Source organism: Poecilia formosa, unplaced genomic scaffold (genome assembly GCF_000485575.1).
Source record: "Poecilia formosa unplaced genomic scaffold, Poecilia_formosa-5.1.2 Scaffold39, whole genome shotgun sequence".
Taxonomy (NCBI): Eukaryota; Metazoa; Chordata; class Actinopteri; order Cyprinodontiformes; family Poeciliidae; genus Poecilia; species Poecilia formosa.
This window is the reverse complement of record NW_006799978.1, coordinates 3,309,788-3,319,947: the sequence shown is the minus strand read 5'-3', so window position 1 is coordinate 3,319,947 and position 10,160 is coordinate 3,309,788. Positions and strand designations below refer to the sequence as shown.

The 10,160-nt window shown below is 40.4% G+C and overlaps 1 long non-coding RNA gene across 1 annotated transcript in view; it reads right to left on the bottom strand.

The window, feature by feature from the left end:
* LOC107836100 (uncharacterized) overlaps nucleotides 1-1,607 on the bottom strand; it is a 2,787-nt gene extending 1,180 nt beyond the window's left edge. Inside the window, exons 1-2 of the long non-coding RNA XR_001661943.1 lie at nucleotides 1,555-1,607; nucleotides 230-455 (exon numbers count right to left, since the gene is read on the bottom strand). This is a non-coding gene — a long non-coding RNA (uncharacterized LOC107836100). The remainder of the gene's footprint in view (nucleotides 1-229; nucleotides 456-1,554) is intronic.
* Nucleotides 1,608-10,160: the final 8,553 nt, after the last annotated feature.

The following is a 10,160-nucleotide window of genomic DNA, read 5'->3' as shown; positions in this document are numbered from 1 at the left end:
ACACACACACACACGCAGACACACACGCACACACACACACACACACACGCAGACACACACACACACGCAGACACACACGCAGACACACACGCGCACACACACACACACATACACACACACACACACACACACCAAAGTTCTTCTGGAGATTTGAAAATCATGACCACTGATTTATCTGCACTTAAAGTTTAGAAGAAATTTTACAAACGTAAAGAAAAATGCAACATACTTTATTTTGGCTGCACTGGACGTTAAATAAAACGTAACTGTGCAACATTTTACTCCACTGCAGTCGTATCTGTCAGCAGTTTAACAGCAAAGCCTCAGGCAGCATGAGGGGGCTGTTTGGACCCACTGTTTGGATCAGAACCAGAACAAGTGCAGGTGAGATGGACGTTAGCGCTGCTGGGCTGGGTGCTGACTGCAATCCTTTTCTCTGCAGTTTCTTCCAAAAACTGTCCAAAAAACATCACAACGTGAGAATTCATGAAGAGAAATAAAAACTTTAACATTTTTTGCCAAATAAAAATGTAGCCCCATTCCTCTGAGACCCCAAAATATAAGATTTGACAAATTTCCCCCAAAAGTCTCATTACTGCTTGTGATTCAATGACAATTCAACTCCAGATGTTCTTCAGCCCCACAAGCAAAAATATGAACAAAAAGATAAAATTTTAGAATTTTATTCAGTATTAAATAATAATTACATTCGTTTAGCCCAAATGTTGCCTCACACCTTCTGGTTTTAGTTTTTGTAGCAGTTTCCTCAGGGCTGCTGGACAGGTCCTTCGCTCTTTTGCTCGTTTTGTTTGCTATGTTAGATTGCAGAGCAAAGCAGCTTGATGAATATGTCGTCTTCAGCAAACAGCTGAAACACTGAGGTCCTTTTTGACCCATAATAAATGGAATATTAACCAACATATTTGATGACTTCGGTGGTGGTGTAACAGGTCCCAGGACGAAGACTGAGGACAAAACTGGATTCAGCGATTAAAACCGAATCGTCTCATTTATTTAACCAACAAACCTTTTACAGTGCACAATATTAATGCTTCACATCACCTTTGTTTCATAGACCTTGTTCACAAGTAATAATTAATTTCACACATTACCCTTTTTCACATTATCATCTTTCACTTACATGAAGATAACCAAGGTACAGTGTATTAAACAGGATAAATCTTTCCTGCATTCAGCTGCATATTAACATCTAAAGAATTTAACTTAGCATTGTTCCAACTTTAACCTCTGAATTCATGAACAAAGAATAGTTTCTCTACCTTTAACGTCAGCTGGACTCACTTTACTTTCAGGCTCTAAGCTACTTTATGAGTCACCAAGCAACATAAATGTACATTATTCAAACAAAAGCAGAATAAAAATCCTAAAACCCGGAGTTGGTAAGACTTTTAATCACCTGACTTCCGGGTTGGCGTCCCGCCGATCTGGGCCTCATAAAACTGTTAGCAGAAAGGTGCACAGAACCAGCGCCATCTGCTGGTCAAATAAGAGATCCTACAGAGTAGTTCTAGTGAGTTTTTACCATGCACTGACCTGGAGAATAGTGAAACAGGACTCAGCAATGACAACCAAAACCTGCTTTTAGCATCCAGGCAAACAGGAAGTCCGCCGCAGAACCAACCCGGAAGCAACGCCCCCCAAACAAAGGTTCCCCTTCGCCACTTCTGCTCCCATCTCACATAAGTTATAAGTTTGAACAATATTTCAAAATGGTAAAACAGCCAAAATAATGCGGTGACATTTTTAGGTGCACAACAATGGCACTCGACAGATTTAATGTTTGTTATTGGTTCTCAATTAGCAACTGTACGACATTTTTATGACTTTTAATTTATTGTTTACGGGATAAAGCAGTTTGAACTGCTTTGTTGCTGAAATGTTTTATGCATACAAAACACAAAGGGTGAACAATTTCAAAACCCAGTAAAGAAAAATCCCAAAAGCCTGAACCTTTAACCAGGTGGTTCTGGAGTTCTGGTCCAATTGAAACAGAAGACAAATACACACACTCTGCAAGACTGTGTTTATTAAAATATTTGAAATTCATGTTTGATTTTCCTTTTATTACATAACTTTGCACCATCCTGTTTTGGTCTAATCTCAGTGCAACAGACTGGATTTTTTGGGTTGGATGTGATAAAAGCTCTGTAGAATCAGAACATCTCAAACTGTAGCTGCAGGTTAAATTGTTGCATTTTGTAACAAATAAGGTTCAGTTTTAGATCCTTGTTTTTTCTAGATGTGCTGAGCAAGAGCACCACTGCTTGGTTTATGAATTCAGTTTCAGATTTTACAACCACAGAAGCTACAACATATTTTTAGTTGAGACAAGATACATTTTCAGAGAAAAGCTTAAAAACAATAAAAACTTTCATTTTCATGTCAAAACAAACTGAGGCAAAAAAGAGTTAAAAACAAAAAACGATTTGGTCTGTTTTTGATCTTTGTCACTCTTTGAAGCATTTAGCTAGGAGAAAAAACCTTTTAGGGGTAAATACTTTTCTCAGCTTTGCTTACAGTCAGACCACTTGCATGTTGTTGGCAAAATCAGCAGCAGAGAAGATGGAGGACGGGCCTAATGAGCAGAAAACAAAACCACATTAATACTGAAGCCTCGTGTTCCCCAACTGCATCTGACACTCTGCTCTTCAGTCAATAGCAAGCGATCAATACCTGGACCAGCGTTTTCAGATCAGGCCAAGCATAAATCATTCATGTCATGGCTGAGTTATTGACCTTACAGGAGAAAAACAAAAACACACAAACTCATGGAAAACATGATATAGGGAGAAATATGTTTCCACCGTTCAGAGCCCTGTCTCCTCTCCTCACTCTCCCTCCACAGAAAAACGAGATAATTTGCATTTCCCTGGGGGACGGTCCCACTGGGCTCCGACTACGTTACATGTATACAGAAATGTTTCTTCATTGCACATCTAATCACTCAACAGATAAGGCTGGGGCGTTCTCTGAAGGGGGAAACGGAGACGCACAAAAAAGTTAATGAGGTTTTTCCTGTCCTAGACCTCCAGAGGCAGGGGTCCACTTAGCAGCTCTGTCATTAGACGCGAATTAAACTGGGACTGTTGTTTTGCTGCGCTATCACTTTTTATGCTTTAATTGCATAACCAAACTGTTCTGCGAAAAACAGAGGAAGCTGAGGATGCTGCAGCGTCGATGCAGAGGAACAGAGATCACTGCTACGTTGTTGTTTCCTGTTTTACACAAAACTAATTTATGCACACAAACCACTGCTGCCGATTATTTGTTGCATAATTTGAAAGTGGAGCAGACAAGGAGTCAGACACACAGGAGAAGCAAGAACCCTTTAGCAAGCCACAAACTGAGTTCTAATAATATTTTAAATCGCCTCCTCTCTGCAATCCATCATGAAGATAGCGATCTCTCTCTGTCCCTCCCTGCTGCAATAGACTTGCAGACATCTCACACAAAGTCACCTGCATACAGATTTATGCACACAGAAACACAGGAATCCTTGGAAATGCAACTTTAGTCTCAAAACAATGCAGATTTCATGTTTTGATCACATAAAACTAGTGGTTCAAATTTAAATCTAGTTTATTACAGGGTATGTAATTATTTAATCACATTTTAATTGTCAAAATAAGCAACTTTTTCAATTAGAAAAACATTTTTACTGTTAAGTTTCTGAATAAATAGACATATGAGATCAAAAACAAAGACATTTCAAGTTTTTAATCTGTTCTTCAACCATCAAATTGGTGCAAATTCAGCTTTCCAGAGTTTCAGGAACACTTTAGCATTAGGGACGGATGTGCTGCTAGCTTGTTTAGCTTTGAGATGTTATTTTAGGCTAGCATAGCTTCGCTGATAGGCTATAGCTGCTTTTAGCATAACTTGAACACAACGGTGTTTCCCAGCGTCCAATCAGATCGATTTATAAGCAGAAATTAACGTCCAGTGGACCAGGGGAAGCAGCTTCCTCGCCCATCGTTGCTGCTAGCGGACGGTCCTTGTGTGTCAGATTTACGGATGTCCTGGAAACGAGTGAATACAAAGGTTCCGGCCAGAGCCATTGTTGGCCAAAAAACCATTTAGTTTAACACATTAAAATCTATTTATTTAATTATTAATACGTTAAAGTTCTGATCTTACAAGAAATACACTTTAAAGCACTAAAATCTTCACACTTTGTGACATCACAACCACCAACAGAAACACAGTGAAATGGGTTTATAATGAGTCCAAAATTTGCTCATTAATAGAGATTGAAGTTCATATGACAGAATGCCAAGCCTCAAATGTTTTCATCAAATAAAAATCTAGAAAATTAATCCTTTATTCCGATACCAAAACCCAAATTCAGTGCAGCTGTTCTGGTTCTGGCCTCAGACTAAACATTTAGAGAACGTCCATCATCAACCCAGCAGTGTGGAGTCAGAGGGCCTGAATACAAATGCATGCCACACTTTTCAGATTTTAATTTGTAAAGATATTAGTAAGGACATAAAATGTCTGATACTTCCTGAAGGCTGTGAATATGAGCAGTGCAGAGCTGGAAGCAGAATCCAGTCACGGTGAGATTCAAACAGAACCTGACCTGCTTCTGTTTTCCCTCCAGCCAGAAGAAGATGCTGGTTTAACGGAAGAACTCTCACATTAATACTATCTGTGAAAAAGTCTTACCTGAAGTCCCCCACTGGAAGAAAATACTGTTGTTTTATATAAACGTCAAACACAGAGTGAAGCAATAATCGACGGAGACAGAAATAAGATGAGAGAAGGATAAACTCGTCAGCCTTCTTTACTCTTGCAAAACAATTTAATCTGCAGACTTTGGAACGTGTAGGACAAGCTACAGAAATTCAATATGCTTACTGTTATTATTGAGTTTGACAGTATAATTTTGTGCCTGCAGAGCTCAGTGAGCTGCATGTGACTGATGGGAGCAGAAAGGCCCGGGTCCGGGGAACACGCCCAGAAACTCAGATCCACACAAATCCCACTGAAAATATGTCACAATGAAAAATGGCACCATTTCTTTTCATCTGTATGTTTTTATTTTCTTCCTTCTGTTGTGTTGGAGATTAATGCTTCTTTGTCCACATTTTTTTCCTTTGATATACAGAACAGATGAAAGCATCCTTTATTTTTATGCTGCCACCTTGACTGAGCGATGCTGTGTTTAAAAGCATGTTCATATTTTCATTTGCTCCTGTTTGGAGAGATTATTTTCAACTCTGGGGAACAAAAAGCGCGGCGTGTAATCTGTGAGAGCATTAAGCATCCAAACGCAGCCCTCACAGCGCAGCCTTCCTTGCTGGCACCAAACCTTTCTAATTGAACCTGAGATATCAGGATGGGTGGTTCTGATGCCAGGTGCATACTAAAAATAGTCTTCTCTCATTGGGCCCTCTCCTAGGGATGCCATTTTGTCATGCATTATGCATATATGCAAATATGAGACAAGAAAATGGATTACCTGAAAGGGCACCTGTGGTTTCCAGCTCAGAGATATATGCAGTGTGGGAAATGAAGCGAACTGAGCTATCGTTTAGCCATTACACAGCTGTACAGCAAAACGGAGAAACACTTTCTGAGACAGTCAGCGTTTCAAACCTGAGCGATGGCTGATAAATGGGAAGTGAATCACTGGAAGGTAAATAGGCAGGTAGATGGAGAACCCTATCATCTTCTTCTTGGTTGTTTACATGATGATTAGCGAATTTCCCTTGAGATTTAAAGTGAAGCTGCGGCGCAGCATCAATCCCTCCTCTTTACTCGACAGCTCAGAGAATCGCTCAGAGAAAATGCCAGTAATGACTCTGATCATAAATGCATCAGTTTAAACTGCACACTTACAGGAACATGTCTGGAAATTATTAGTTTTTATTTTTCTGGTGTTCTTCTGTGGGAATATTTTGGAAATAAGCCATTTGTGCCCTTAATATGAATATTATAAACCTAAAACTTATCCAACTTTATAAGAACCTGCTCTGTACAGTAGGCACACTTCCACTAATATGCTAATAGTGAAGCTAAGTCAAATAGCGCTTATGCTAATGTTTAGCACAATTAGCTTCCTCTAAATTAAGTTTTCAAGATTAATTCTAAAATTAATTTATCTAGGTGTCTTGTAAACTTTCAGTTGAATAAAGTTACATCTGTGCTGAAGTTTTAGCCACCAGCTGTTAAGAAGTAATGTGACATTTATATTCATGCTCTTATTTTGGAGGGAGTGAAGTCCGTTTATGCAACATTTCCATTTCCTCTCAACCATTCTTTTTCTTTTTTCTCAATAACTTTATTTCAAACAGGAACAAACAAAATATGGAGAGTAAAGAGCAAAATAAACAAATATAATTTCTAAAGGAATTATAAAACATTTAAATTATAAAAATTAAATTGGTGCATAAGGGTTTTGGTTTTCAAGGCCGGATATAATCCGACTTGAATTTAGTGCTTTAGTAGTAGCTGTTGATGTAGCTTTAGCATTAGCTTCTGCTAAATATCATGGTGGTGTAGCTTTAGCATTAGCTTCTGCTAAATGCCGTGGTGGTGAAGCTTTAGCATTAGCTTCTGCTAAATGCCATGGTGGTGTAGCTTTAGCATTAGCTTCTGCTAAATGCCGTGGTGGTGTAGCTTTAGCATTAGCTTCTGCTAAATGCCATGGTGGTGTAGCACATTAGCAGAACTTGTTTATGATTAGCACTTCAGGGTTAGCACACTTACTTTAGTTAGCGTTGCTTATCACTTTTTTACATTTAAAGACCCACAATTTGATTTCTATTTTTAAATATTAGTCAAAATAAAACTGCAAGACTTTCCAAAAAGGAACTACTGAGGCTTTATTCACAAAACAAACCACTCTCTAAATGACTTGTTCTTCACAAACCTGCATCTTATTAAACTGATCTAAACTCCCCACAACATGACTGATGTCTAATTAACATAAAGCTATGATGTAATTTATTTTTGGATATTTCAGTTTTATGGAAATGTTGCGTATTCATCCTTCAAGATTTTTGCATTTTGTAAACTTCAGCCAAGCCATCATCACCATCATTTATATAAAGCACTTATCCTTCAGTTAATCAACATTTTACTAATTAAATCAAAAACTCTTCAAATGTAACTGCAGCAATCTCTGTCAGAAATCTCTGTTTACCCAAAAGACACAAACTTAGTTTTCTGACTCGCATGTATGAATTATTTGAGCCTCTGCCTTCATCTTGCCCAGTGAAAGCCGAGCTCTGCTGATGCAACAGCAGCAGCGTTCCTGTACGTCTCCATAATCCATCTCTCTATGAATTCCTCCACTTCCTGGAACCTGCTCATGTAAATCCTCCCTCTGCAGCATCACCGCCGTGCTGCTGCAGCATCACCGCCGTGCTGCTGCAGCAGGCAAAGGAAACACATGGATAAATGTTTAACAGAAATGAGTCAGAATATTGTCACTGTGTGTCAAACATCAGAGCTGCATCATTCAGGTTATTTGGACGATTCCTGTGAACCTCCATCTGTTTTGAAGGGGAGCTGGACCGACCGGCCTCCTGCGGTGGAGTAATCCCTCTCCTCTCCTCTCTGACAGAGATTCCTCCTATATAAAGCAAACTAAAGCACATTTTCTCTCATCCTTTCATGTTGGCACAAGAGAGCCACACAGGCTTCTTCTAAGCACTGAAAGCAAATGAATGCTCTGTTAGTGTCGAGCAAAGGTGACGGCTCTCAGTCATCCTCTCCATGCAGGTGAAATTGAGGTCTCCGTCTCGGCTCCGGTGCAGACCCGAGCGAGCGAAGATCAGATTAAAAAAAAATCTGAACCAGACCGCACAGGCAGCGAGCTGAGGAGCATGAGAGGGAAGTCAAGGAGCGAGGGTAAAACCCTTAGTCACACTCACGCCTTCCCGCGCAGGGTGTGTGAACAAGTGTGAGCGTGTTTATGGAGGTCCTCTGCTGCCTCTGAGGGGACCGTGCAATTATCCTTTGTCCCGCTTCCATCTGCTGATTTTTGGAGCACAAGACGAGTAATTCCTGCTACATGAGCGCCGGCTCATTTAGCCAATAAGCTGTCGTCTCATTAGTGCGAGCTACAGCAGCAGATTTCCCCAGCGACCGCTCCGAACGCGATGCAACACACACACACACACACACACACACACACACGCACACACACACACACAACGTTAAAACAGGCTAACCAACGATTATTTTAGTAATCGATTAATCTATTGATTATTCCTAAATAATTGGCACATTCCTCAGATTTTTCATTTAACCTTCTNGTAGCTTTAGCATTAGCTTCTGCTAAATGCCATGGTGGTGTAGCACATTAGCAGAACTTGTTTATGATTAGCACTTCAGGGTTAGCACACTTACTTTAGTTAGCGTTGCTTATCACTTTTTTACATTTAAAGACCCACAATTTGATTTCTATTTTTAAATATTAGTCAAAATAAAACTGCAAGACTTTCCAAAAAGGAACTACTGAGGCTTTCTTCACAAAACACAACCACTCTCTAAATGACTTGTTCTTCACAAACCTGCATCTTATTAAACTGATCTAAACTCCCCACAACATGACTGATGTCTAATTAACATAAAGCTATGATGTAATTTATTTTTGGATATTTCAGTTTTATGGAAATGTTGCGTATTCATCCTTCAAGATTTTTGCATTTTGTAAACTTCAGCCAAGCCATCATCACCATCATTTATATAAAGCACTTATCCTTCAGTTAATCAACATTTTACTAATTAAATCAAAAACTCTTCAAATGTAACTGCAGCAATCTCTGTCAGAAATCTCTGACAGAGATTTCTGACAAACGTATCAGTTTGTCTAACACAAACGTATTAGTTTTCTGACTCGCATGTATGAATTATTTGAGCCTCTGCCTTCATCTTGCCCAGTGAAAGCCGAGCTCTGCTGATGCAGCAGCAGCAGCAGCAGCAGCGTTCCTGTACGTCTCCATAATCCATCTCTCTATGAATTCCTCCACTTCCTGGAACCTGCTCATGTAAATCCTCCCTCTGCAGCATCACCGCCGTGCTGCTGCAGCATCACCGCGCACCGCCGTGCTGCTGCAGCATCACCGCCGTGCTGCTGCAGCTGCTGCTGCATGCAACGGAAACACATGGATAAATGTTTAACAGAAATGAGTCAGAATATTGTCACTGTGTGTCAAACATCAGAGCTGCATCATTCAGGTTATTTGGACGATTCCTGTGAACCTCCATCTGTTTTGAAGGGGAGCTGGACCGACCGGCCTCCTGCGGTGGAGTAATCCCTCTCCTCTCCTCTCTGACAGAGATTCCTCCTATATAAAGCAAACTAAAGCACATTTTCTCTCATCCTTTCATGTTGGCACAAGAGAGCCACACAGGCTTCTTCTAAGCACTGAAAGCAAATGAATGCTCTGTTAGTGTCGAGCAAAGGTGACGGCTCTCAGTCATCCTCTCCATGCAGGTGAAATTGAGGTCTCCGTCTCGGCTCCGGTGCAGACCCGAGCGAGCGAAGATCAGATTAAAAAAAAATCTGAACCAGACCGCACAGGCAGCGAGCTGAGGAGCATGAGAGGGAAGTCAAGGAGCGAGGGTAAAACCCTTAGTCACACTCACGCCTTCCTGCGCAGGGTGTGTGAACAAGTGTGAGCGTGTTTACGGAGGTCCTCTGCTGCTCTGAGGGGACCGTGCAATTATCCTTTGTCCCGCTTCCATCTGCTGATTTTTGGAGCACAAGACGAGTAATTCCTGCTACATGAGCGCCGGCTCATTTAGCCAATAAGCTGTCGTCTCATTAGTGCGAGCTACAGCAGCAGATTTCCCCAGCGACCGCTCCGAACGCGATGCAACACACACACACACACACACACACACACACACACACACACACACACACAACGTTAAAACAAGCTAACCAACGATTATTTTAGTAATCGATTAATCTATTGATTATTCCTAAATAATTGGCACATTCCTCAGATTTTTCATTTAACCTTCTCGATCCAGTATTAGACATAGATTAAAATAAACAACTGAATTACTTTTGTAAACAGATTTTCTGTTTTTCCTTTAGGGACCTTCTGTGAGGAAACTTTGGCTCAGCTGCAGAAACTTAACAGATTTATTTTGCAGAATTTGAACGGAGTGAAGAT